This window comes from Sardina pilchardus, chromosome 9 (assembly GCF_963854185.1).
Source record: "Sardina pilchardus chromosome 9, fSarPil1.1, whole genome shotgun sequence".
Taxonomy (NCBI): Eukaryota; Metazoa; Chordata; class Actinopteri; order Clupeiformes; family Clupeidae; genus Sardina; species Sardina pilchardus.
The window spans coordinates 16,599,704-16,624,195 of NC_085002.1; the positions used below are offsets into that span (position 1 = coordinate 16,599,704).

Genomic DNA, 24,492 nt, shown 5'->3' on the forward strand with positions numbered 1-24,492 from the left:
TTATAGAAAAACATGCGCTGCCTAATGGCAAATAAAAAGCAGAATTACAATTTTTCTACACTCCAACAGTCCAATAAATTCCTGCGAGATGCAAGAACATCTACAACACGCCATATGTTTGATAAATGACAAACGTGTTGCATGTTGTACCCGGGATCCTTAGATTTCCCCTTGATCACTTCGTAGTGTGTACTACTGAGCACCAGGATGGCCGAGTGGTTAAGGCGTTGGACTTAAGATCCAATGGACATATGTCCTCGTGGGTTCGAACCCCACTTCTGGTAACCATCTTAATGGTTGAGTGGATGAAAGGATCGTTATTTGTTTGACAAATGACAAACGTGTTGCATGTTGTACCCGGGATCCTTAAGGCACTGGCACACTCCTCCGTCTGCGTCACGCGCACGCGGCACTGGACGTTTGACGTGCGTCATTTTAGACGCGTATACGAGGCATACTCCAATGTCTGTTGCTCTGAATGCGCGCCAGCCGATCAAGGTTAGCGCCTGCGCACTACGAATTAACTGTGATACTCTGCCACGCCAACTGGGGGCGGTACGTTGAACCGGAAAGTAGGACACTCCCACCAAAGAAGAAGTTAAAAGCAGGTAGTCAGTCCCCATTTTAGCAGGTGTGCATTGGTACTGTCAGCATGTCAGCCTATGACGAAGAAGAGCTGTGTTGCCTGTTGCTGTTGTGTGAAGAAGAGCAACGCCTGAAGAAGAGAAGAAGGTGGGATGTGCGACCACTGAACGAAGGAAGAGCCAGAGAAGGAGTGTTCCACACTTATATACAAAAGATGCGGCTGTTAGATGAGGAGAAGCACCACGAGTACTTTCGCATGTCTGCTGAAAAGTTTGATGAGTTGGTTCGTCGCATCTCTCCATTTATCGTCCACCAGAACACGTACAGCACACCTGTGGGTATAGCTGAGAGACTTGCAGTCACTTTGCGCTACCTGAGTACGGGAACATCCCAGGTAGCAGTTGCAGCCGACTACATGCTGGGAACACGTACAGTATCGAAGCTGATTCCCGAGGTGTGTCAGGCCCTATGGAACGGTCTTCAGCCAGAGTTCGTGCCATGTCCATCGGAAGCACAGTGGGGCAACATCGCAGAGGATTTCTGGCGAATTTGGAACTTCCCTCTGTGTGTAGGTGCCATCGATGGCAAACACGTCCAGATTAAAGCCCCACCAAACGCCGGTAGTGATTATTTTAATTACAAGGGAACACATTCAATTGTTCTGATGGCTACATGCGATGCTCATTATCGCTTTACAATGGTGGATGTTGGTGCATATGGTCGGGAAAGCGATGGTGGTGTCTTCAAGGAAAGTGTGTATGGTGCAAGCATCCTCGAGGGCACTTTGGGTCTACCACCTCCAGCCAAACTGCCTGGCACGGACACTACAAGCCCCTACATGTTTGTGGCGGATGCTGCTTTTCCGCTGCATCGGAATTTGATGCGACCATACTCTGGCCATAACCTTCGAGCAGATCAGAGTGTGTACAACTATCGCCACTCACGGGCTCGCCGGATCATCGAAAACGCCTTTGGAATCATGGCCTCGCGGTGGAGGATATTGGGCAAGCCCATTGACTGCAGTGTGAACAATGCAACTCACATGGTTAAGGCATGTGTTGCTTTACACAATTTCCTTACTTGTGCGGATGTTGCAAACGCCGGTCGTCGGGGGGCCGGACCATTGGTCCGACATCCCATTAGTCCGACATCCCATTCGTCCGAAAATGAACCATTCAATAGAGATACCATTAGTCCGACATCTCATTACTCCGAAAAAAAGAGAACCATTGGTCCGACGTCCCATTAGTCCGACCATACACAGTAGAGATGCATGGATGACTTGAAACTGAAAGATGCAAAATTCGCGGAAAAGAGGAGACAGCATTGTGTGTCTAACAACAGGTGGAAATGTATGGCCTGTTGAAACAATCAACCGTTTACCTACGGCTGTGTTAATTAAACGCAGAAGGTTTTTTTTGAATGACTAAATATGAATGGCAATAAACAGATAATTCTGAGAATGAAGTAGGCTACTACGTAGACTACACATCTGAGTGCGTCTCTTGATTATAACAATGAAACAATGTTGCTTTCTTCGGTTTAACAGTAAAGGAAGACACACACCAAACAATAACCCAGGTCGTGCACAGTGGCGTTTTATTCACACACAATTAAATGTCCCAAACAATCCCAAGCGTTGCAATTCCCCCTTTCATTCAGTCCCGAAAATAAACCTAAAAGTCCAAACTAAACGAAAGATGTCCTGTATTTTGCCAGGACCGCGCACAAGAGTCAATAATCCAATCCAGGAAAACTAAAGGGCCGCAGCAATCAAAAAATATAATGCTCAGAAAAAAGGGAAAATGCGATTGCTGTCTCTCTGCTAGACCAAGCAATATGAAAACACAGAAAAGCAATCGATCTCACCAAATCTGGTGAATGCACCAGCAGTCCCCGAAGGCTTTTTCTCTTCGTGCGTCCTCTGTTTGGTAACGCAACGGTCCAAACTGCGCACAGCGTTTAACTAATGTGAAAGTACGTTTCATCGGTATTGTTGTTAGTTTCAAACTCAAAGGAAAACATTTACAAACACTCGTTGCCGCAGCACTGAGTAGGCTAGGCCTACTGGCGCCACAGATTCAAAATCTCACACGCACTTGCTACCCTCTTCAGACCGCCCCCATCATAGCGCATTCGGGTAAGGTGCGCGGGTGCGCGTGCATATAAAAAATACATAGAAATAAGTAGGCTACATACACATACAATGATATTACATGAGAACAGAGTTATTATATGCAATTAAACAATGTAATATTTAAGAAATGGCACCTAAACCAATGTGGCAGTGTGTTGTGCGACATTTTGGGAAGCCAGGACTATGCACAAATTAAAACGAGTTTCTGGAGTGAAACTTTGAATTTAGTCAGACCTGTGTGATAGAAGAATATGGCAAGGCTCTATTTCTAGCTCATATCGAGAAGAACGCACGATGGAAATAACTGTGGACTAACTGTGGATAACTTGTAGCCTAGAACATAAAGGTAGGAGTTCATTGTCCTATAGCCTACGTTTAGCTATGTTGGAATGTAGGCTAATTTGTGGTTTTGTCGTATGAAAGTTTATACGACTGAAACACGTTTGCTTCGATGTTCGTTTGCAAAAATATAAAACACATCTCATGCTACAGTAGATGAAGTTCATCGCGGGATGTGAGCCTGGGTCACCTGCATGACAGTCACGCACCCATCCACTAGCCTATGTCCCTGCTATTGAAATTAAACTACAAATAGCGTCACATCACTCTAACTGTAAACAGTGGTAGACGGAGTTTTTAGGAAATAGACCAAAGTCTGGATTTGTTTATGTATTGTATGGTCGGACTAATGAGATGTCGGACCAATGGGCTTCTTTTTTTCGGACCAATGGGATGTCGGACTAATGGGATCTCTGGTCAATGGTTCATTTTCGGACTAATGAGATGTCGGACTTATGGGATGTCGGACCAATGATACGGAACCGGTCGTCGGTACAACCCCCCCAACTACGCTGACACTGACAGACCTGACGGACAGGTGCAGCCGGGAGAGTGGCGACAAGTTGTGAATGGGGACAACGGCCTCGTAGATGTACAACTCGGTACCGCGAGGGCAGCTCGAGCAGCAATGTTGGTGCGAGACAATGTTAAGACATTTTTTCAAACACCGCAAGGTGCAGTGCCATGGCAAGAACGAGTTGTGCGCAGAGGTCTCCTCAATTGATTTCATATTGTCTTCACATCTGCCACACCAAAAAGTACGAAGCAAAAACCTGTAAATATGTTGTGTCAATAAAAGTCTTGAAGCAACTCTTTGTGTTCAGTACATGTTCATTATATGTCAGAATGTTTTCATTATCAATCATAATACCATCTCCTGTTATGCCTCGATCACGAAAAGGGTAATTAGGGAGTTTCGAGATTTTAGTTCAGCATTGTTCAGGGATAGGTGACAATGACTGCACCTGGAGCCGGAGGTAGGCTGAGCTATACCTATTATTATTATTATGATAACGCATTATGTCCGGGCAAGGCGAGAATGCATCTCGATCAATAGGTGTTACTGAGTAGTTTCGAGATTTTAGTTCGCATTGTTCAGGGACAGGTGATAATGACTGCACCTGGAGCCGGAGGTAGGCTGAGCTACATACCTTTTATTATTATTATGATAACGCATTATGTCCGGGCAAGGCGAGAATGCATCTCGATCAACAGGTGTTACTGAGGAGTTTCGAGATTTTAGTTCGCATTGTTCAGGGATAGGTGATAATGACTGCACCTGGAGCCGGAGGTAGGCTGAGCTACATACCTTTTATTATTATTATTATTATAACGCATTATGTCCGGGCAAGGCGAGAATGCACCTCGATTACTGAGGGGTTTCGATATTTTAGTTCTGCATTGTTCAGGTATAGGTGATAATGACTGCACCTGGAGACGGAGGTAGGCTAGTCTAGGCTACATTTGTCTTATTATCATGATAAGCATAGGCCTACATCCGATGATGCTTTCTGGAACAGGTTGGAATTCACCTATCCTTTTATAATTATCCTATATAGGTCATGTTCTTTAAACAGGCGAGGCCCCAGAGCTTATCTGTTCTCTCACTTCGCACGGACTAATGAATGGAATGGCAACAGATGTGAAATATAAACATGCTTTTAATTAAATAAATGTGAAACTAGCAGTGCAATGAAAAAATGCTTTACAGTACAAGGATGACTTGTAGACATATTGTAGACATAGGCTACTGTTCTTCTGGATGGCTCTCGTCGTACCACTTCTGGACCACCTGCATCACCTCGATCTTGCAGCGTCCTCTTTGCCTCATCGGTATCATCGACAGCGTCTTGCCAATGTCGTCTGTGAATGACCTCTCCTCGTTCATCAGACTGGCATCGATCCTCTCGAGGCGCTTGGTCAACGCCACTTGCACCGCCGACATCGGTTGTTCCCGCTTCCTTTTCTTTCTTTGCGACGCTGATTCAGAAGCGGGAGTCGGCGAATCTGTGTCAGTGGACAGTGGCACTGGCTCATCGGTCTCAGGGGAGCTTGCAGCCGAAGGACCGGGGTCAAGCGTGGTCTCGAGCGTGGTCTCGAGTGTGGTGTCGAGCGTGGTGTCCAGGGTGACACTGTCGTTCTAAAAATAAAATAAAATAAAATGTATGAGACACAATATCTTAACAACTGACGATTTGTTGTATTCCAACATTATCAGACAGATCCATGTAGCCTAAACAAATAAATAAACAACTGAAGTTTTGAAAATTCACTTACCAAAGGTGGCACGTTTGACTCTGTGTGGTGGTGTTTCACGCAACTCGATAGCCAACCAAGCTGTGCAAGAACAGGGGCTCTGCTGACACTGTCACCGGCAGCACCACTCCTTCCCTTTGCCTTTTTCTTTGCTTTGACAAATTTGTCGCGCAAAACTTTCCATCGCTGGCGACAAGTCTGCTCATCCTTCCCTAGCGTCTGTGCAATTTCCCTCCAGGAGTTCTGACACCGGAAAGTGTCCTTGTACTCCCGCAGGGAAGGGTCGTACAGGTGAGGGTATCTCCTCACCTCCTCTGCCAGTCGTTCGTCCTTTGCTGCATCCATCGTTGTTATAGTAACCAAACAAGTGTTCTTCTGTCTCTGTTTGCTGCGTTTTAAGCGTTGTTTCTGTACGTGCTCCACCTACTGGAGGGGCGTGTTTACAGCAGTTCCGTTTCACACATGCGCAGTCTACGCGTGAAAGAGACGCGCGGTCTTAAATTTTGGTCGACTCAAAGACGCGACGCATGCCGTAAAAATTACGCAATTCTCGTCACGCGCTCACCAGTGCCGCGTGCGCGTGACGCAGACGCACGACCATACTCGCGCCTTTAGATTTCCCCTTGATCACTTCGTAGTGTGTACTACTGAGCACCAGGATGGCCAAGTGGTTAAGGCGTTGGACTTAAGATCCAATGGACATATGTCCTCGTGGGTTCGAACCCCACTCCTGGTAACCATCTTAATGGTTGAGTGGATGAAAGGACCGTGATTTGTTTGACCGCCATTTGTTTGACAAATGGCAAACGTGTTGCATGTTGTATCCGGGATCCTTAAATTTCCCCTTGATCACTTCATAGTGTCTACTACTGAGCACCAGGATGGCCGAGTGGTTAAGGCGTTGGACTTAAGATCCAATGGACATATGTCCTCGTGGGTTCGAACCCCACTCCTGGTAACCATTTTAATGGTTGAGTGGATGAAAGGACTGTGATTATTGAATTGCAACTAACTGAGCACGACTCTCATGTCTGTCATGTCATACGTCTGTGGCTGTGGTGCATTCTGACGAACACTTAAGGGCCTCCTTTATAGAAAAACATGCGCTGCCTAATGGGAAATAAAAAGCAGAATTACAATTTTTCTACACTCCAACAGTCCAATAAATTCCTGCGAGATGCAAGAACATCTACAACACGCCATTTGTTTGACAAATGACAAACGTGTTGCATGTTGTACCCGGGATCCTTAGATGTCCCCTTGATCACTTCGTAGTGTGTAATACTGAGCACCAGGATGGCCGATTGGTTAAGGCGTTGGACTTAAGATCCAATGGACATATGTCCTCGTGTGTTCGAACCCCACTCCTGTTAACCATCTTAATGGTTGAGTGGATGAAAGGACCGTGATTTGTTTGACTGCCATTTGTTTGACAAATGACAAACGTCTTGCATGTTGTACCCGGGATCCTTAGATTTCCCCTTGATCACTTCGTAGCGTCTACTACTGAGCACCAGGATGGCCGAGTGGTTAAGGCGTTGGACTTAAGATCCAATGGACATATGTCCTCGTGTGTTCGAACCCCACTCCTGTTAACCATCTTAATGGTTGAGTGGATGAAAGGACCGTGATTTGTTTGACTGCCATTTGTTTGACAAATGACAAACGTCTTGCATGTTGTATCCGGGATCCTTAGATTTCCCCTTGATCACTTCGTAGCGTCTACTACTGAGCACCAGGATGGCCGAGTGGTTAAGGCGTTGGACTTAAGATCCAATGGACATATGTCCTCGTGGGTTCGAACCCCACTTCTGGTAACCATCTTAATGGTTGAGTGGATGAAAGGATCGTTATTTGTTTGACAAATGACAAACGTGTTGCATGTTGTACCCGGGATCCTTAGATTTCCCCTTGATCACTTCGTAGTGTGTACTACTGAGCACCAGGATGGCCGCGTGGTTAAGGCGTTGGACTTAAGATCCAATGGACATATGTCCTCGTGGGTTCGAACCCCACTCCTGGTAACCATCTTAATGGTTGAGTGGATGAAAGGACCGTGATTTGTTTGACTGCCATTTGTTTGACAAATGACAAACGTCTTGCATGTTGTACCCGGGATCCTTAGATTTCCCCTTGATCACTTCGTAGCGTCTACTACTGAGCACCAGGATGGCCGCGTGGTTAAGGCGTTGGACTTAAGATCCAATGGACATATGTCCTCGTGGGTTCGAACCCCACTCCTGGTAACCATCTTAATGGTTGAGTGGATGAAAGGACCGTGATTTGTTTGACAAATGACTAACGTGTTGCATGTTGTACCCGGGATCCTTAGATTTCCCCTTGATCACTTCGTAGCGTCTACTACTGAGCACCAGGATGGCCGAGTGGTTAAGGCGTTGGACTTAAGATCCAATGGACGTATGTCCTCGTGGGTTCGAACCCCACTCCTGGTAACCATCTTGTGGGTTGAGTGGATGAAAGGACAGTGATTTGTTTCATCGCCATTTGTTTGACATATGACTAACGTGTTGCATGTTGTACCCGGGATCCTTAGATTTCCCCTTGATCACTTCGTAGCGTCTACTACTGAGCACCAGGATGGCCGCGTGGTTAAGGCGTTGGACTTAAGATCCAATGGACATATGTCCTCGTGGGTTCGAACCCCACTCCTGGTAACCATCTTAATGGTTGAGTGGATGAAAGAACTGTGATTATTGAATTGCAACTAACTGAGCACGACTCTCATGTCCGTCATGTCATACATCTGTGGCTGTGGTGCATTCTGACGAACACTTAAGGTCCTCCTTTATAGAAAAACATGCGCTGCCTAATGGCAAATAAAAAGCAGAATTACAATTTTTCTACACTCCAACAGTCCAATAAATTCCTGCGAGATGCAAGAACATCTACAACACGCCATTTGTTTGACAAATGACAAACGTGTTGCATGTTGTACCCGGGATCCTTAAATTTCGCATTGATCACTTCGTAACGTCTACTACTGAGCACCAGGATGGCCGAGTGGTTAAGGCGTTGGACTTAAGATCCAATGGACGTATGTCCTCGTGGGTTCGAACCCCACTCCTGGTAACCATCTTGTGGGTTGAGTGGATGAAAGGACCGTGATTTCTTTGACAAATGCCTAACGTGTTGCATGTTGTATCCGGGATCCTTAAATTTCCCCTTGATCACTTCATAGTGTCTACTTCTGAGCACCAGGATGGCCGAGTGGTTAAGGCGTTGGACTTAAGATCCAATGGACGTATGTCCTCGTGGGTTCGAACCCCACTCCTGGTAACCATCTTGTGGGTTGAGTGGATGAAAGGACAGTGATTTGTTTCATCGCCATTTGTTTGACAAATGACAAACGTGTTGCATGTTGTACCCGGGATCCTTAGATGTCCCCTTGATCACTTCGTAGTGTGTAATACTGAGCACCAGGATGGCCGATTGGTTAAGGCGTTGGACTTAAGATCCAATGGACATATGTCCTCGTGTGTTCGAACCCCACTCCTGTTAACCATCTTAATGGTTGAGTGGATGAAAGGACCGTGATTTGTTTGACAAATGACAAAGGTCTTGCATGCTGTACCCGGGATCCTTAGATTTCCCCTTGATCACTTCGTAGCGTCTACTACTGAGCACCAGGATGGCCGCGTGGTTAAGGCGTTGGACTTAAGATCCAATGGACATATGTCCTCGTGGGTTCGAACCCTACTCCTGGTAACCATCTTAATGGTTGAGTGGATGAAAGGACCGTGATTTGTTTGACAAATGACTAACGTGTTGCATGTTGTACCCGGGATCCTTAGATTTCCCCTTGATCACTTCGTAGCGTCTACTACTGAGCACCAGGATGGCCGCGTGGTTAAGGCGTTGGACTTAAGATCCAATGGACCTATGTCCTCGTGGGTTCGAACCCCACTCCTGGTAACCATCTTAATGGTTGAGTGGATGAAAGAACTGTGATTATTGAATTGCAACTAACTGAGCACGACTCTCATGTCCGTCATGTCATACATCTGTGGCTGTGGTGCATTCTGACGAACACTTAAGGTCCTCCTTTATAGAAAAACATGCGCTGCCTAATGGCAAATAAAAAGCAGAATTACAATTTTTCTACACTCCAACAGTCCAATAAATTCCTGCGAGATGCAAGAACATCTACAACACGCCATATGTTTGATAAATGACAAACGTGTTGCATGTTGTACCCGGGATCCTTAGATGTCCCCTTGATCACTTCGTAGTGTGTAATACTGAGCACCAGGATGGCCGATTGGTTAAGGCGTTGGACTTAAGATCCAATGGACATATGTCCTTGTGTGTTCGAACCCCACTCCTGTTAACCATCTTAATGGTTGAGTGGATGAAAGGACCGTGATTTGTTTGACTGCCATTTGTTTGACAAATGACAAATGTCTTGCATGTTGTACCCGGGATCCTTAGATTTCCCCTTGATCACTTCGTAGCGTCTACTACTGAGCACCAGGATGGCCGCGTGGTTAAGGCGTTGGACTTAAGATCCAATGGACATATGTCCTCGTGGGTTCGAACCCCACTCCTGGTAACCATCTTAATGGTTGAGTGGATGAAAGGACCGTGATTTGTTTGACAAATGACTAACGTGTTGCATGTTGTACCCGGGATCCTTAGATATCCCCTTGATCACTTCGTAGCGTCTACTACAGAGCACCAGGATGGCTGAGTGGTTAAGGCGTTGGACTTAAGATCCAATGGACATATGTCCTCGTGGTTTCGAACCCCACTCCTGGTAAACATCTTAATGGTTGAGTGGATGAAAGAACTGTGATTATTGTATTGCAACTAACTGAGCACGACTCTCATGTCCGTCATGTCATACATCTGTGGCTGTGGTGCATTCTGACGAACACTTAAGGTCCTCCTTTATAGAAAAACATGCGCTGCCTAATGGCAAATAAAAAGCAGAATTACAATTTTTCTACACTCCAACAGTCCAATAAATTCCTGCGAGATGCAAGAACATTTACAACACGCCATATGTTTGATAAATGACAAACGTGTTGCATGTTGTACCCGGGATCCTTAGATGTCCCCTTGATCACTTCGTAGTGTGTAATACTGAGCACCAGGATGGCCGATTGGTTAAGGCTTTGGACTTAAGATCCAATGGACATATGTCCTTGTGTGTTCGAACCCCACTCCTGTTAACCATCTTAATGGTTGAGTGGATGAAAGGACCGTGATTTGTTTGACTGCCATTTGTTTGACAAATGACAAATGTCTTGCATGTTGTACCCGGGATCCTTAGATTTCCCCTTGATCACTTCGTAGCGTCTACTACTGAGCACCAGGATGGCCGCGTGGTTAAGGCGTTGGACTTAAGATCCAATGGACATATGTCCTCGTGGGTTCAAACCCCACTCCTGGTAACCATCTTAATGGTTGAGTGGATGAAAGGACCGTGATTTGTTTGACAAATGACTAACGTGTTGCATGTTGTACCCGGGATCCTTAGATATCCCCTTGATCACTTCGTAGCGTCTACTACTGAGCACCAGGATGGCTGAGTGGTTAAGGCGTTGGACTTAAGATCCAATGGACATATGTCCTCGTGGTTTCGAACCCCACTCCTGGTAAACATTTTAATGGTTGAGTGGATGAAAGAACTGTGATTATTGAATTGCAACTAACTGAGCACGACTCTCATGTCCGTCATGTCATACATCTGTGGCTGTGGTGCATTCTGACGAACACTTAAGGTCCTCCTTTATAGAAAAACATGCGCTGCCTAATGGCAAATAAAAAGCAGAATTACAATTTTTCTACACTCCAACAGTCCAATAAATTCCTGCGAGATGCAAGAACATTTACAACACGCCATATGTTTGATAAATGACAAACGTGTTGCATGTTGTACCCGGGATCCTTAGATGTCCCCTTGATCACTTCGTAGTGTGTAATACTGAGCACCAGGATGGCCGATTGGTTAAGGCTTTGGACTTAAGATCCAATGGACATATGTCCTTGTGTGTTCGAACCCCACTCCTGTTAACCATCTTAATGGTTGAGTGGATGAAAGGACCGTGATTTGTTTGACTGCCATTTGTTTGACAAATGACAAATGTCTTGCATGTTGTACCCGGGATCCTTAGATTTCCCCTTGATCACTTCGTAGCGTCTACTACTGAGCACCAGGATGGCCGCGTGGTTAAGGCGTTGGACTTAAGATCCAATGGACATATGTCCTCGTGGGTTCAAACCCCACTCCTGGTAACCATCTTAATGGTTGAGTGGATGAAAGGACCGTGATTTGTTTGACAAATGACTAACGTGTTGCATGTTGTACCCGGGATCCTTAGATATCCCCTTGATCACTTCGTAGCGTCTACTACTGAGCACCAGGATGGCTGAGTGGTTAAGGCGTTGGACTTAAGATCCAATGGACATATGTCCTCGTGGTTTCGAACCCCACTCCTGGTAAACATTTTAATGGTTGAGTGGATGAAAGAACTGTGATTATTGAATTGCAACTAACTGAGCACGACTCTCATGTCCGTCATGTCATACATCTGTGGCTGTGGTGCATTCTGACGAACACTTAAGGTCCTCCTTTATAGAAAAACATGCGCTGCCTAATGGCAAATAAAAAGCAGAATTACAATTTTTCTACACTCCAACAGTCCAATAAATTCCTGCGAGATGCAAGAACATCTACAACACGCCATATGTTTGATAAATGACAAACGTGTTGCATGTTGTACCCGGGATCCTTAGATTTCCCCTTGATCACTTCGTAGCGTCCACTACTGAGCACCAGGATGGCCGAGTGGTTAAGGCGTTGGACTTAAGATCCAATGGACCTATGTCCTCGTGGGTTCGAACCCCACTCCTGGTAACCATCTTGTGGGTTGAGTGGATGAAAGGACCGTGATTTCTTTGACAAATGCCAAACGTGTTGCATGTTGTATCCGGGATCCTTAAATTTCCCCTTGATCACTTCATAGTGTCTACTTCTGAGCACCAGGATGGCCGAGTGGTTAAGGCGTTGGACTTAAGATCCAATGGACGTATGTCCTCGTGGGTTCGAACCCCACTCCTGGTAACCATCTTGTTGGTTCAGTGGATGAAAGGACCGTGATTTGTTTCATCGCCATTTGATTGACAAATGACAAACGTGTTGCATGTTGTACCCGGGATCCTTAGATTTCCCCTTGATCACTTCGTAGTGTGTATTACTGAGCACCAGGATGGCCGCGTGGTTAAGGCGTTGGACTTAAGATCCAATGGACATATGTCCTCGTGGGTTCGAACCCCACTCCTGGTAACCATCTTAATGGTTGAGTGGATGAAAGGACCGTGATTTGTTTGACCGCCATTTGTTTGACAAATGGCAAACGTGTTGCATGTTGTATCCGGGATCCTTAAATTTCCCCTTGATCACTTCATAGTGTCTACTTCTGAGCACCAGGATGGCCGAGTGGTTAAGGCGTTGGACTTAAGATCCAATGGACATATGTCCTTGTGGGTTCGAACCCCACTTCTGGTAACCATCATAATGGTTGAGTGGATGAAAGGATCGTGATTTGTTTGACAAATGACAAATGTGTTGCATGTAGTACCCGGGATCCTTAAATTTCCCCTTGATCACTTCGTAGTGTCTACTACTGAGCACCAGGATGGCCGAGTGGTTAAGGCGTTGGACTTAAGATCCAATGGACATATGTCCTCGTGGGTTCGAACCCCACTCCTGGTAACCATTTTAATGGTTGAGTGGATGAAAGGACTGTGATTATTGAATTGCAACTAACTGAGCACGACTCTCATGTCTGTCATGTCATACGTCTGTGGCTGTGGTGCATTCTGACGAACACTTAAGGGCCTCCTTTATAGAAAAACATGCGCTGCCTAATGGGAAATAAAAAGCAGAATTACAATTTTTCTACACTCCAACAGTCCAATAAATTCCTGCGAGATGCAAGAACATCTACAACACGCCATTTGTTTGACAAATGACAAACGTCTTGCATGTTGTACCCGGGATCCTTAGATTTCCCCTTGATCACTTCGTAGCGTCTACTACTGAGCACCAGGATGGCCGCGTGGTTAAGGCGTTGGACTTAAGATCCAATGGACATATGTCCTCGTGGGTTCGAACCCCACTCCTGGTAACCATCTTGTGGGTTGAGTGGATGAAAGGATCGTGATTTCTTTGACAAATGCCAAACGTGTTGCATGTTGTATCCGGGATCCTTAAATTTCCCATTGATCACTTCATAGTGTCTACTTCTGAGCACCAGGATGGCCGAGTGGTTAAGGCGTTGGACTTAAGATCCAATGGACGTATGTCCTCGTGGGTTCGAACCCCACTCCTGGTAACCATCTTGTGGGTTGAGTGGATGAAAGGACAGTGATTTGTTTCATCGCCATTTGTTTGACAAATGACAAACGTGTTGCATGTTGTACCCGGGATCCTTAGATGTCCCCTTGATCACTTCGTAGTGTGTAATACTGAGCACCAGGATGGCCGATTGGTTAGGGCGTTGGACTTAAGATCCAATGGACATATGTCCTCGTGTGTTCGAACCCCACTCCTGTTAACCATCTTAATGGTTGAGTGGATGAAAGGACCGTGATTTGTTTGACTGCCATTTGTTTGACAAATGACAAACGTCTTGCATGTTGTACCCGGGATCCTTAGATTTCCCCTTGATCACTTCGTAGCGTCTACTACTGAGCACGAGGATGGCCGCGTGGTTAAGGCGTTGGACTTAAGATCCAATGGACATATGTCCTCGTGGGTTCGAACCCCACTCCTGGTAACCATCTTAATGGTTGAGTGGATGAAAGGACCGTGATTTGTTTGACAAATGACTAACGTGTTGCATGTTGTACCCGGGATCCTTAGATTTCCCCTTGATCACTTCGTAGCGTCTACTACTGAGCACCAGGATGGCCGAGTGGTTATGGCGTTGGACTTAAGATCCAATGGACGTATGTCCTCGTGGGTTCGAACCCCACTCCTGGTAACCATCTTGTGGGTTGAGTGGATGAAAGAACTGTGATTATTGAATTGCAATTAACTGAGCACGACTCTCATGTCCGTCATGTCATACATCTGTGGCTGTGGCGCATTCTGACGAACACTTAAGGTCCTCCTTTATAGAAAAACATGCGCTGCCTAATGGCAAATAAAAAGCAGAATTACAATTTTTCTACACTCCAACAGTCCAATAAATTCCTGCGAGATGCAAGAACATCTACAACACGCCATATGTTTGATAAATGACAAACGTGTTGCATGTTGTACCCGGGATCCTTAGATTTCCCCTTGATCACTTCGTAGCGTCCACTACTGAGCACCAGGATGGCCGAATGGTTAAGGCGTTGGACTTAAGATCCAATGGACCTATGTCCTCGTGGGTTCGAACCCCACTCCTGGTAACCATCTTGTGGGTTGAGTGGATGAAAGAACTGTGATTATTGAATTGCAATTAACTGAGCACGACTCTCATGTCCGTCATGTCATACATCTGTGGCTGTGGTGCATTCTGACGAACACTTAAGGTCCTCCTTTATAGAAAAACATGCGCTGCCTAATGGCAAATAAAAAGCAGAATTACAATTTTTCTACACTCCAACAGTCCAATACATTCCTGCGTGATGCAAGAACATCTACAACACGCCATTTGTTTGACAAATGACAAACGTGTTGCATGTTGTACCCGGGATCCTCAAATTTCCCATTGATCACTTCATAGTGTCTTCTTCTGGGCACCAGGATGGCCGAGTGGTTAAGGCGTTGGACTTAAGATCCAATGGACGTATGTCCTCGTGGGTTCGAACCCCACTCCTGGTAACCATCTTGTGGGTTGAGTGGATGAAAGGACAGTGATTTGTTTCATCGCCATTTGTTTGACAAATGACAAACGTGTTGCATGTTGTACCCGGGATCCTTAGATTTCCCCTTGATCACTTCGTAGCGTCTACTACTGAGCACCAGGATGGCCGCGTGGTTAAGGCGTTGGACTTAAGATCCAATGGACATATGTCCTCGTGTGTTCGAACCCCACTCCTGTTAACCATCTTAATGGTTGAGTGGATGAAAGGACCGTGATTTGTTTGACTGCCATTTGTTTGACAAATGACAAACGTCTTGCATGTTGTACCCGGGATCCTTAGATTTCCCCTTGATCACTTCGTAGCGTCTACTACTGAGCACCAGGATGGCCGCGTGGTTAAGGCGTTGGACTTAAGATCCAATGGACATATGTCCTCGTGGGTTCGAACCCCACTCCTGGTAACCATCTTAATGGTTGAGTGGATGAAAGGACCGTGATTTGTTTGACAAATGACTAACGTGTTGCATGTTGTACCCGGGATCCTTAGATTTCCCCTTGATCACTTCGTAGCGTCTACTACTGAGCACCAGGATGGCCGAGTGGTTATGGCGTTGGACTTAAGATCCAATGGACGTATGTCCTCGTGGGTTCGAACCCCACTCCTGGTAACCATCTTGTGGGTTGAGTGGATGAAAGAACTGTGATTATTGAATTGCAATTAACTGAGCACGACTCTCATGTCCGTCATGTCATACATCTGTGGCTGTGGCGCATTCTGACGAACACTTAAGGTCCTCCTTTATAGAAAAACATGCGCTGCCTAATGGCAAATAAAAAGCAGAATTACAATTTTTCTACACTCCAACAGTCCAATAAATTCCTGCGAGATGCAAGAACATCTACAACACGCCATATGTTTGATAAATGACAAACGTGTTGCATGTTGTACCCGGGATCCTTAGATTTCCCCTTGATCACTTCGTAGCGTCCACTACTGAGCACCAGGATGGCCGAGTGGTTAAGGCGTTGGACTTAAGATCCAATGGACCTATGTCCTCGTGGGTTCGAACCCCACTCCTGGTAACCATCTTGTGGGTTGAGTGGATGAAAGGACCGTGATTTGTTTCATCGCCATTTGATTGACAAATGACAAACGTGTTGCATGTTGTACCCGGGATCCTTAGATTTCCCCTTGATCACTTCGTAGTGTGTACTACTGAGCACCAGGATGGCCGAGTGGTTAAGGCGTTGGACTTAAGATCCAATGGACATATGTCCTCGTGGGTTCGAACCCCACTTCTGGTAACCATCTTAATGGTTGAGTGGATGAAAGGATCGTTATTTGTTTGAGAAATGACAAACGTGTTGCATGTTGTACCCGGGATCCTTAGATTTCCCCTTGATCACTTCGTAGTGTGTACTACTGAGCACCAGGATGGCCAAGTGGTTAAGGCGTTGGACTTAAGATCCAATGGACGTATGTCCTCGTGGGTTCGAACCCCACTCCTGGTAACCATCTTGTGGGTTGAGTGGATGAAAGGACCGTGATTTGTTTCATCGCCATTTGTTTGACAAATGACAAACGCGTTGCATGTTGTACCCGGGATCCTTAGATTTCCCCTTGATCACTTCGTAGTGTGTATTACTGAGCACCAGGATGGCCGAGTGGTTAAGGCGTTGGACTTAAGATCCAATGGACATATGTCCTCCTGGGTTCGAACCCCACTCCTGGTAACCATCTTGTGGGTTGAGTGGATGAAAGGACCGTGATTTGTTTCATCGCCATTTGTTTGACAAATGGCAAACGTGTTGCATGTTGTATCCGGGATCCTTAAATGTCCCCTTGATCACTTCATAGTGTCTACTTCTGAGCACCAGGATGGCCGAGTGGTTAAGGCGTTGGACTTAAAGGAGAATTCCGGTGTGAAATTGAGCTTAACTGTACTGAAACATGTTAAGGTGTACTCACACGTGTTTTAGACGCACTTTCACTCACCCCCAGCATTCCGAACTCCTCCGTTTTCAGCCTAGCTTACAGTAGGCTTGAATCTATTAGATTGGGCATTACGTAGCCTGTGCAGCTAAATCGCTATTTTTAAACCATTAAAAAGGTTCCAAGTAACTCCACACTGCATTGGTTGACTTCTGAGGGTCCTGACATTTAAAACGAGATACTTAGAACTTTGGAAGTGCACAGGAAGTTTATTTAAAAAGACTGTTTATTCAAGCAGTACCTTCATAGAATCTCTCCGCTGGGCGCCATCTTGTGGTGAAGTCGCGATAAGTCGACTGACGAGCACAAACGAACAGGAAAGACAGGGGGACATATTGCAACCATTTTGAGCTTTGTTACTCATCATGCTCATGTAGACAGTATAACTATATATTTCCTATGGAATTACTTTAGCAATATGTTCCCCTGTCCTTCCTGTTCGTTCGTGCTCGTCAGTCGGCTTATCGCGACTTGATTCCAAGATGGCGCCCAGCGGAGAGATTCTATGAAGGCACTGCTTGTAAACAGTCTTTTTTTAATAAACTTCCTGTGCATTTCCAAAGTTCTCAGTATCTCGTTTTAAATGTCAGGACCCTCAGAAGTCTACCAATGCAGTGTGGAGTTACTTGGAACCTTTTTAATGGTTTAAAAATAGCGATTTAGCTGCATAGGCTACGTAATGCCCAATCTAATAGATTCAAGCCTACTGTAAGCTAGGCTGAAAACAGAGGAGTTCGGAATGCTGGGGGTGAGTGAAAGTGCGTCTAAAACACGTGTGAGTACACCGTAACATGTTTCGGTACAGTTAAGCTCAATTTCACACCGGAATTCTCCTTTAAGATCCAATGGACATATGTCCTCGTGGGTTCGAACCCCACTCCTGGTAACCATCTTAATGTACCCGGGATCCTTAAATTTCCCCTTGATCACTTCGTAGCGTCTACTACTGAGCACCAGGATGGCCGAGTGGTTAAGGCGTTGGACTTAAGATCCAATGGACATATGTCCTCGTGGGTTCGAACCCCACTCCTGGTAACCATCTTAATGGTTGAGTGGATGAAAAGATCGTGATTTGTTTGACAAACGTGTTGCATGTTGTACCCGGGATTCTTAGATATCCGCTTGATCACTTCGTAGCGTCTACTACTGAGCACCAGGATGGCTGAGTGGTTAAGGCGTTGGACTTAAGATCCAATGGACATATGTCCTCGTGGTTTCGAACCCCACTCCTGGTAACCATCTTAATGGTTGAGTGGATGAAAGGACTGTGATTATTGAATTGCAACTAACTGAGCACGACTCTCATGTCCGTCATGTCATACATCTGTGGCTGTGGTCCATTCTGACGAACACTTAAGGTCCTCCTATATAGAAAAACATATGTCCTCGTGGGTTCGAACCCCACTCCTGGTAACCATCTTAATGGTTGAGTGGATGAAAGGACCGTGATTTGTTTGACCGCCATTTGTTTGACAAATGCCAAACGTGTTGTGTGTTGTGCTGTGATTATTGAATTGCAACTAACTGAGCACGACTCTCCGTCCTGCGATCTGCAACACGCCATTTGTTTGTAGCAATGACAAACATGTTGCATGTTGTACCCGGGATCCTTATCTAAAAATTCTGTATATGTTATGTACTTGTTAACGGAATTGTACATGTAGTTATTTAATGTAGTAGGTGAAGCACAAATAATATCTTTCGCCAAAATGTTGATTTTGGCTCGGAAAATGGACTCATGTCCTCAAGGGTTGTAACCTCAGGAATGTAACTCTTTGTAAACATTTTAATGATGAATAGAAGCACTGGTGACTAAAGCATAACGGGTCATTCAAGTTATAATCAGCACATGTCCTTTACACTGTATGTGTCTGGCAGTGGCATGTATGTGCACTGTGGTTGCTTAAACAGAATTGTGAATATTGTCTTTCAGAAAATGTGAATTTGGACCCATTTACAATTATAATGGTGATCTTTAAACACTTACAGTACAGTACTTAGGTTCCTGTCAGTAGCCCTACTACAATATCAATATGGGCCTCATACTACATTTGTTGTCCACTAGAGGCCAGTATAGTGCAATGAAACTCATACATTGATTGGAGGGAAAAGGATATCATCCTCACTTTATAATTAAACAGGACATGTTGCAGAACATCACAGCAGAGGCTCGGAGAGTGAGATGATACTTCCTGCTGCGGCCCTTGTTTTTGCCATCCACAGCAGTTTGAGTTTCACACACACACACACACACACACACACACACACACACACATACACATACACACACACACACGCACACACATACGCACACACTTTAGGTAAGTTTTCCAAATATCACGAAAGGTTTCCAAAAAGCTGCATTCATTGTGCGGCCTCTGTCTCGCCTGTGCTGTCAGTGTCATGAAGCTACTCAAAAAATCACTTCATTCCCTCCTCTGACACAGTCCCTTCAGATTACACACCTGGTGCCTCACAGCACACACACAGGGGCATACTTACCATTGGGCAAAGGTAGGCAATCGCCTGTGGCCCCCAACTATAGGGAGCCCCAAATGAATCTGATAAATCCAATAAATCCCAAATAATGATTGGTTCCATGTGGATCAAAAGTGAATTTACAAGCCCCTCAATATCACCAGTTTTGCACTTTTTTCCCCATATCTAGGGCCTCTAATGGCATTCAGTACAAACATTTAATGGCCCAGTCATACTGAGAACATGTCTGTCTTTCATCCTACAAAGTTTGGGCAGGCTAGGAGTAATACTTTTCAAGATATAAACAAACATCCAAGTTCAGGCATTTCTGAGAGTGTAAAAATTATAAAAAATCACAAAATCAAGGGTTAAAAAATGTATACATTGGAATTTAACCAAAAATAATTTACAGGTTTTTTGGGACCTAAATATTTAGTAGACAAACTCTGAACAAAATCTGTTTTCATGTTGTATGACTGTTGGCATACTGACACTAAGGCTATGTACACACGTAGCCGGGTATTTTTAAAACCAAATACCCCCCCCCCCCCCCCCCCCCCATAACCGAACATCTGCATTTTCAAGGCACTCAGATCCATGCTTCTGCAGTGAACAAAGGTCGCACGTTTGACGTCAGAGCAGATATGTTGTTGTTTTGGCGCATATCCTGACATTCGAAATCGCAGATCTTCACGCCGATTTATAAACGGAGAATTCGCAGATCTTCACTTTGCCCGGAGTTTTTTTAAACATTCATTTATATGCGTTGTCATGTGGATGACAGGTCCAAACGAAGACAAATACCTTCGTTTAAGCAGATACCCGGCTACGTGTGTACAGAGCCTAATTGCTTGGTGGCTATATCTTTCTGGTGTGATTTTAGAGAAATAAACACATTTGGCATTTTGGATGACACTAAAATGAAACTTCATTCCCTCACTACATTTACTTCTCCGTCTTCATTTTGTGCTTGGTATATTGGCAGTTGCACTAGACGTGGCCCTTCCTGCATTTTTGTATTAAAAGAACGGATGAGGAGGGCCCCACCTTGTGTCCCCAAATTGCTAAATCTGCCCCTGCACAAACACACACACACACACACACACACACAACCAGATGGACAGATGGATAAAGAGATACATTGTAAACTTACTGTACGATTTACATTTCAAAAATCATCTACTTTTTTCATGTCAGCACTTTTCATCAATGATGTTGCTTCGCAAAAGCTACACATCAGGGTTCTGTTCGGCCTGTCGGGACTTATTTTCATTATACATTATCCATACAAATTTCCTTGATATTTACTGAGCAAATATCACACGACCATTCACTTACAGTAATTACAGTAATCCTACACACATGCTGCCTCTCTCTCTTTCTCTCTCTCTCTCTCTCTCTCTCTCTCTTTCTCTGTCATGCATACACATGCCATGCCATCCTTTCCCACATGCCATCCTCTGAGTGCTCCTGAGTTTCCCCACAGTGTTGACTGAAGCGAGGAGCACACTTGTAATTGTGTCTCGGTGAGGGTCTCACACAGAGGCCACTCGATCTACAGCAGTCTGGGATGCAAGTGGAGAGAGATACACAGAGAGAGAGAGAGAGAGAACGAGAGATGGATGGGGAAAGAGAGAGAGGCCTGCGGCTTTTTATAGCACTCGCTCCAAACCCCTGACACCTGGGCCTCCGCCACAGCTCTGTTCACCGCAGTTTATTCTTATTCCACTTGAGCTGGGGGGTGAAACAGAGTTCAAGCCTTTGAAGTCATGCAAGTGCATGGAGCCGCTCCAGCATTCTGCCACCAAGAGGACCAGGAAAGTGTCCCCCCGACCTCACCAGCCAGAGCCACACCAGAGGCAGCGGGTGCCCGGTGGCTCCTCTTTACAGTAACTCATTGTCTGGGGATGGAGTAGAGGAGGGTAGGCACTCGCTAATGATCGTAGACAAAATATCATGACGTGTTAAGTGGAGGCAGTACATGCCATATACAGTAAGTTTTGCTGAAAGCTAGATGTTGAGGTCATCACTGGTGTGATGTGAAAACAAAAACTGCACCAGGATTACCGAGTGCTTAAAGGGATATTCCGCCATTTTTGGAAATACGCTCATTTTCCACCTCCCCTCGAGCAAAACAATCGATATTTACCTTGTTCCCGTTCATCCAGCCATTCTGTGAGTCTGGCGATACAACTTTTAGCTCCAGCCTAGCATAGATCATTGAATCGGATTAGACCATTAGCTTCTCGCCTGCTAGCTTCATGTTTAAAAGTGACTAAGATTTCTGGTAATTTTCCCATTTAAAACGTGTCTCCTCTCAAGTTAGAAAGTGCAATAAGACCAACTGAAAATGAAACCTGGCGTTTTTCTAGGCTGATTTGACATGGAACTACACTCTCATCTGGCGTAATAATCAAGGCAACTTGCAACCTACTGGCACTACTACTGCTTGTTGTCTATGGGGACTATTTTCAGATGCTGCGTACGATATCACTGCGCCTTCAGTACGTTTGCAAGTTGCCTTGATTATTACGCCAGATGAGAGTGTAGTTCCATGTCAAATCAGCCTAGAAAAACGCCAGGTTTCATTTTCAGTTGGTCTTATTGCACTTTCTAACTTGAGAGGAGACACGTTTTAAATGGGAAAATTACCAGAAATCTTAGTCACTTTTAAACATGAAGCTAGCAGGCGAGAAGCTAATGGTCTAATCCGATTCAATGATCTATGCTAGGCTGAAGCTAAAAGTTGTATAGCCAGACTCACAGAATGGCTGGATGAACGGGAACAAGGTAAATATCGATTGTTTTGCTCGAGGGGAGGTGGAAAATGAGCGTATTTCCAAAAATGGCGGAATATCCCTTTAAAGTGCCAGATTTAAGACAGACAGACAGATGTCCAGACTTAAGATCCAATCCAACTTAACATCTTTGTGGGTTTGAACCACACTCCTGGTAAATATCTGTGAGAATAAACTACACGTTACATTGTAAACACTCTTGTCTCCAGACAGTTGCAATTGAGTGCTGCTACATAACTGGTGTCACTCAAGAAAACCAGATCAAAAGTCTTGCCATAAAAAGGCAGCCATCTTGGTGATGTCTCTGAGAGACTATCTCCGATTATCAATATCAGTCTCCTATTCAAGTGAATGGGATACACAGCAAAGACATCACAATGGGCTCATCACTTGCTTTTGCGCATTTAAGCACCTGGATGGCCGAGTGTTTAAGGTGCTGCACTTAAGATCCAATTGATCCAATGGATGCATGTGCTCCTTGGTTTGTACCCCACTCCTGGTAAACATCTTCATAGCAAAGAGTCTGATGATTAGAAAAAAGTCCATCTTTCTAGTCCATGTAGTCCTCCAATGAAGGGGAATTAGGAGTTAGAGTCACAGGCAGACATCCCGGGTTCAGAAAGTAAAAGTCCTGCCAGGTATTTGATTCAACCATTTAGTAAACCAGCTCATCCTAATTAGCTAGCTGCCAGGTACAGTAGATCAGATAATTATTGATATCACCTGTGTTAAGTCCACGGGTAGAAAGAATATATGGCAGGACTTACTCTCTCTGGAACCAGGAATGTCCGGCTATAGGGTACTTCTGACACTGAAGTGACACTGACTCTTTACACTGGCTATTCAATTTACCTAACAATGGTCTCATCACTTTCGTTTTGACATGCAAGTACCAAGCAGGATGGCCCAGTGGTTAACAAACCTGTGTTTTTACACTGGCTATAACATTTACATATCAATAGTCTGATCACCTGTGTCTTCTTGGAGAGTAAGTACCAGGATGGCCGAGTGGTTAAGGCGTTGGACTTAAGATCCAATGGACATATGTCCTCGTGGGTTCGAACCCCACTCCTGGTAACCATCTTAATGCTAGAGTGGATAAAAGGACCCAGATTAATGAATTGTAGCTAACTGTCTGTGCTGCATTCTGACTAACGTTAAAGGTCCTCCTTTACAGAACAACATGCGCTGGCAAATGGCAAATAAAAAGCACAATTGTGATTTTTTAAACTCACAAACGTTCCAATACATTCCTGCGAGATACAACAGCAACAATACACAATTTGTTTGTAGCAATGACAAACAATGTTGTATGTATGTAACATACATACAATGTATGTTGTATGTAACAATGTATGTTGTGTATGTATATTGTTATGGACCATCTCCATGAAGAGAGATTCACACAGATATAATTTATTAAATATCCTTTTTTGTAGAAATTGTAGAAAGGCTTACTGTAACATGCCTGCTATACCATACTGAATTACCAGGATGGCCGAGTGGTTAAGGCGTTGGACTTAAGATCCAATGAATGTATGTCCTCGTGGGTTCGAACGCCACTCCTGGTATCCATCTTAGTGGAAAAGAGCTACACTGTCGGCAGCTCATTTGACTGAATCATAACTAAATGTCCTTCATCTTATAAGCAGCACATCTCATCGAGGTAGGTAACATATATGTGAGCGATGTTATTTCAATGAAAAAGCTCCTAACACTATGCAAAAAAAAAAGGAATCATCATATAGATTCCAAAAAATAAAAGATGGTCAAGGAATGGTCATTCACAAATGTATGTATATTAGGGGTGTGAATCTCTCATGTGAAAGACGATACGATTCGCATCTAGATACATTGTCACGATACGATTCAAAAAAAGATACATGTTAATAGCAAACGATTCGGTACGATTCAATTCGATGCGATTCGATGCAATTCGATGCGGTTCAGTAATCGAAAGCATTCTGAAAGTTATTTTTCATTGTGCACATTCACTTTACAATTGTGCACATTTTACATGATCAAGTTAATGGTTATCAATAGGACAAACAACTTGATGTATGAACATGACAAAACATTTTA

The 24,492-nt window shown here is 44.7% G+C and overlaps 40 non-coding genes across 40 annotated transcripts; all 40 read left to right on the forward strand.

Annotated features, from left to right (window-relative positions):
- Positions 1-201: 201 nt before the first annotated feature.
- On the forward strand, positions 202-284 carry trnal-uaa (transfer RNA leucine (anticodon UAA)). Its single transcript has one exon. It is a non-coding gene; the product is annotated as a tRNA-Leu (tRNA).
- Positions 285-5,970: 5,686 nt separating this feature from the next.
- Positions 5,971-6,053, forward strand: trnal-uaa (transfer RNA leucine (anticodon UAA)). The gene has a single exon. It is a non-coding gene; the product is annotated as a tRNA-Leu (tRNA).
- Positions 6,054-6,192: 139 nt separating this feature from the next.
- On the forward strand, positions 6,193-6,275 carry trnal-uaa (transfer RNA leucine (anticodon UAA)). The gene has a single exon. It is a non-coding gene; the product is annotated as a tRNA-Leu (tRNA).
- A 554-nt stretch (positions 6,276-6,829) lies between these two features.
- Positions 6,830-6,912, forward strand: trnal-uaa (transfer RNA leucine (anticodon UAA)). Its single transcript has one exon. It is a non-coding gene; the product is annotated as a tRNA-Leu (tRNA).
- Positions 6,913-7,051: 139 nt separating this feature from the next.
- Positions 7,052-7,134, forward strand: trnal-uaa (transfer RNA leucine (anticodon UAA)). The gene has a single exon. It is a non-coding gene; the product is annotated as a tRNA-Leu (tRNA).
- A 124-nt stretch (positions 7,135-7,258) lies between these two features.
- trnal-uaa (transfer RNA leucine (anticodon UAA)) lies at positions 7,259-7,341 on the forward strand. The gene has a single exon. It is a non-coding gene; the product is annotated as a tRNA-Leu (tRNA).
- Positions 7,342-7,480: 139 nt separating this feature from the next.
- On the forward strand, positions 7,481-7,563 carry trnal-uaa (transfer RNA leucine (anticodon UAA)). The gene has a single exon. It is a non-coding gene; the product is annotated as a tRNA-Leu (tRNA).
- Positions 7,564-7,687: 124 nt separating this feature from the next.
- Positions 7,688-7,770, forward strand: trnal-uaa (transfer RNA leucine (anticodon UAA)). Its single transcript has one exon. It is a non-coding gene; the product is annotated as a tRNA-Leu (tRNA).
- A 139-nt stretch (positions 7,771-7,909) lies between these two features.
- Positions 7,910-7,992, forward strand: trnal-uaa (transfer RNA leucine (anticodon UAA)). The gene has a single exon. It is a non-coding gene; the product is annotated as a tRNA-Leu (tRNA).
- Positions 7,993-8,324: 332 nt separating this feature from the next.
- Positions 8,325-8,407, forward strand: trnal-uaa (transfer RNA leucine (anticodon UAA)). Its single transcript has one exon. It is a non-coding gene; the product is annotated as a tRNA-Leu (tRNA).
- Positions 8,408-8,531: 124 nt separating this feature from the next.
- trnal-uaa (transfer RNA leucine (anticodon UAA)) lies at positions 8,532-8,614 on the forward strand. Its single transcript has one exon. It is a non-coding gene; the product is annotated as a tRNA-Leu (tRNA).
- Positions 8,615-8,960: 346 nt separating this feature from the next.
- Positions 8,961-9,043, forward strand: trnal-uaa (transfer RNA leucine (anticodon UAA)). The gene has a single exon. It is a non-coding gene; the product is annotated as a tRNA-Leu (tRNA).
- Positions 9,044-9,167: 124 nt separating this feature from the next.
- Positions 9,168-9,250, forward strand: trnal-uaa (transfer RNA leucine (anticodon UAA)). Its single transcript has one exon. It is a non-coding gene; the product is annotated as a tRNA-Leu (tRNA).
- A 554-nt stretch (positions 9,251-9,804) lies between these two features.
- On the forward strand, positions 9,805-9,887 carry trnal-uaa (transfer RNA leucine (anticodon UAA)). The gene has a single exon. It is a non-coding gene; the product is annotated as a tRNA-Leu (tRNA).
- Positions 9,888-10,011: 124 nt separating this feature from the next.
- On the forward strand, positions 10,012-10,094 carry trnal-uaa (transfer RNA leucine (anticodon UAA)). The gene has a single exon. It is a non-coding gene; the product is annotated as a tRNA-Leu (tRNA).
- A 554-nt stretch (positions 10,095-10,648) lies between these two features.
- Positions 10,649-10,731, forward strand: trnal-uaa (transfer RNA leucine (anticodon UAA)). The gene has a single exon. It is a non-coding gene; the product is annotated as a tRNA-Leu (tRNA).
- Positions 10,732-10,855: 124 nt separating this feature from the next.
- On the forward strand, positions 10,856-10,938 carry trnal-uaa (transfer RNA leucine (anticodon UAA)). Its single transcript has one exon. It is a non-coding gene; the product is annotated as a tRNA-Leu (tRNA).
- Positions 10,939-11,492: 554 nt separating this feature from the next.
- On the forward strand, positions 11,493-11,575 carry trnal-uaa (transfer RNA leucine (anticodon UAA)). The gene has a single exon. It is a non-coding gene; the product is annotated as a tRNA-Leu (tRNA).
- Positions 11,576-11,699: 124 nt separating this feature from the next.
- On the forward strand, positions 11,700-11,782 carry trnal-uaa (transfer RNA leucine (anticodon UAA)). The gene has a single exon. It is a non-coding gene; the product is annotated as a tRNA-Leu (tRNA).
- A 332-nt stretch (positions 11,783-12,114) lies between these two features.
- Positions 12,115-12,197, forward strand: trnal-uaa (transfer RNA leucine (anticodon UAA)). Its single transcript has one exon. It is a non-coding gene; the product is annotated as a tRNA-Leu (tRNA).
- A 124-nt stretch (positions 12,198-12,321) lies between these two features.
- On the forward strand, positions 12,322-12,404 carry trnal-uaa (transfer RNA leucine (anticodon UAA)). The gene has a single exon. It is a non-coding gene; the product is annotated as a tRNA-Leu (tRNA).
- A 139-nt stretch (positions 12,405-12,543) lies between these two features.
- On the forward strand, positions 12,544-12,626 carry trnal-uaa (transfer RNA leucine (anticodon UAA)). The gene has a single exon. It is a non-coding gene; the product is annotated as a tRNA-Leu (tRNA).
- Positions 12,627-12,765: 139 nt separating this feature from the next.
- On the forward strand, positions 12,766-12,848 carry trnal-uaa (transfer RNA leucine (anticodon UAA)). Its single transcript has one exon. It is a non-coding gene; the product is annotated as a tRNA-Leu (tRNA).
- A 124-nt stretch (positions 12,849-12,972) lies between these two features.
- On the forward strand, positions 12,973-13,055 carry trnal-uaa (transfer RNA leucine (anticodon UAA)). Its single transcript has one exon. It is a non-coding gene; the product is annotated as a tRNA-Leu (tRNA).
- Positions 13,056-13,387: 332 nt separating this feature from the next.
- trnal-uaa (transfer RNA leucine (anticodon UAA)) lies at positions 13,388-13,470 on the forward strand. Its single transcript has one exon. It is a non-coding gene; the product is annotated as a tRNA-Leu (tRNA).
- Positions 13,471-13,594: 124 nt separating this feature from the next.
- Positions 13,595-13,677, forward strand: trnal-uaa (transfer RNA leucine (anticodon UAA)). The gene has a single exon. It is a non-coding gene; the product is annotated as a tRNA-Leu (tRNA).
- Positions 13,678-14,038: 361 nt separating this feature from the next.
- trnal-uaa (transfer RNA leucine (anticodon UAA)) lies at positions 14,039-14,121 on the forward strand. The gene has a single exon. It is a non-coding gene; the product is annotated as a tRNA-Leu (tRNA).
- Positions 14,122-14,245: 124 nt separating this feature from the next.
- trnal-uaa (transfer RNA leucine (anticodon UAA)) lies at positions 14,246-14,328 on the forward strand. The gene has a single exon. It is a non-coding gene; the product is annotated as a tRNA-Leu (tRNA).
- A 332-nt stretch (positions 14,329-14,660) lies between these two features.
- On the forward strand, positions 14,661-14,743 carry trnal-uaa (transfer RNA leucine (anticodon UAA)). Its single transcript has one exon. It is a non-coding gene; the product is annotated as a tRNA-Leu (tRNA).
- Positions 14,744-15,075: 332 nt separating this feature from the next.
- Positions 15,076-15,158, forward strand: trnal-uaa (transfer RNA leucine (anticodon UAA)). The gene has a single exon. It is a non-coding gene; the product is annotated as a tRNA-Leu (tRNA).
- A 361-nt stretch (positions 15,159-15,519) lies between these two features.
- Positions 15,520-15,602, forward strand: trnal-uaa (transfer RNA leucine (anticodon UAA)). The gene has a single exon. It is a non-coding gene; the product is annotated as a tRNA-Leu (tRNA).
- A 124-nt stretch (positions 15,603-15,726) lies between these two features.
- trnal-uaa (transfer RNA leucine (anticodon UAA)) lies at positions 15,727-15,809 on the forward strand. Its single transcript has one exon. It is a non-coding gene; the product is annotated as a tRNA-Leu (tRNA).
- A 332-nt stretch (positions 15,810-16,141) lies between these two features.
- Positions 16,142-16,224, forward strand: trnal-uaa (transfer RNA leucine (anticodon UAA)). Its single transcript has one exon. It is a non-coding gene; the product is annotated as a tRNA-Leu (tRNA).
- Positions 16,225-16,363: 139 nt separating this feature from the next.
- Positions 16,364-16,446, forward strand: trnal-uaa (transfer RNA leucine (anticodon UAA)). The gene has a single exon. It is a non-coding gene; the product is annotated as a tRNA-Leu (tRNA).
- Positions 16,447-16,570: 124 nt separating this feature from the next.
- Positions 16,571-16,653, forward strand: trnal-uaa (transfer RNA leucine (anticodon UAA)). The gene has a single exon. It is a non-coding gene; the product is annotated as a tRNA-Leu (tRNA).
- Positions 16,654-16,792: 139 nt separating this feature from the next.
- Positions 16,793-16,875, forward strand: trnal-uaa (transfer RNA leucine (anticodon UAA)). Its single transcript has one exon. It is a non-coding gene; the product is annotated as a tRNA-Leu (tRNA).
- A 1,211-nt stretch (positions 16,876-18,086) lies between these two features.
- Positions 18,087-18,169, forward strand: trnal-uaa (transfer RNA leucine (anticodon UAA)). The gene has a single exon. It is a non-coding gene; the product is annotated as a tRNA-Leu (tRNA).
- A 117-nt stretch (positions 18,170-18,286) lies between these two features.
- trnal-uaa (transfer RNA leucine (anticodon UAA)) lies at positions 18,287-18,369 on the forward strand. Its single transcript has one exon. It is a non-coding gene; the product is annotated as a tRNA-Leu (tRNA).
- A 5,035-nt stretch (positions 18,370-23,404) lies between these two features.
- Positions 23,405-23,487, forward strand: trnal-uaa (transfer RNA leucine (anticodon UAA)). The gene has a single exon. It is a non-coding gene; the product is annotated as a tRNA-Leu (tRNA).
- Positions 23,488-23,898: 411 nt separating this feature from the next.
- trnal-uaa (transfer RNA leucine (anticodon UAA)) lies at positions 23,899-23,981 on the forward strand. Its single transcript has one exon. It is a non-coding gene; the product is annotated as a tRNA-Leu (tRNA).
- Positions 23,982-24,492: the final 511 nt, after the last annotated feature.